Below are 395 nucleotides of genomic sequence, written 5' to 3' on the forward strand. Positions count from 1 at the left end.
CCCACAACAGGGCGAACCAAGAAGGGAACATAACAGATCAGCAATGGGAGCAAAGCCAAGCCACACCACCCCTGAGGAAACCTCTCAGATAGACTTCAGGCTAGGAGGGGCAGTAACCAGAATCCCCCCAGGACCAGTAGGGAGATAATCATAAATATCAGAGGAGAGACCTGGATTATCTATGCTGTTTTTGTTTGTTTGTTTTTTAATTCTGCTAATATACATATATATTATTTAATCTTTGGTTTTCTTTTTGTATTATTTACATTATTGTTGGTTTGCCTACCTATATGAGATAGGCATGGGAAGAAAGCCTGAGGAGAAAGAAATGGAACCAAAAGTTCTAGAAGGACTTAGGGGGAGGAGGAGGTAGGGGAAGGGATCAGTGAGCAAAC

The sequence above is a fragment of the Echinops telfairi genome, unplaced genomic scaffold (genome assembly GCF_000313985.2).
Source record: "Echinops telfairi isolate 266 unplaced genomic scaffold, ASM31398v2 ScPeMD7_7416;HRSCAF=8454, whole genome shotgun sequence".
Classification (NCBI taxonomy): domain Eukaryota; kingdom Metazoa; phylum Chordata; class Mammalia; order Afrosoricida; family Tenrecidae; genus Echinops; species Echinops telfairi.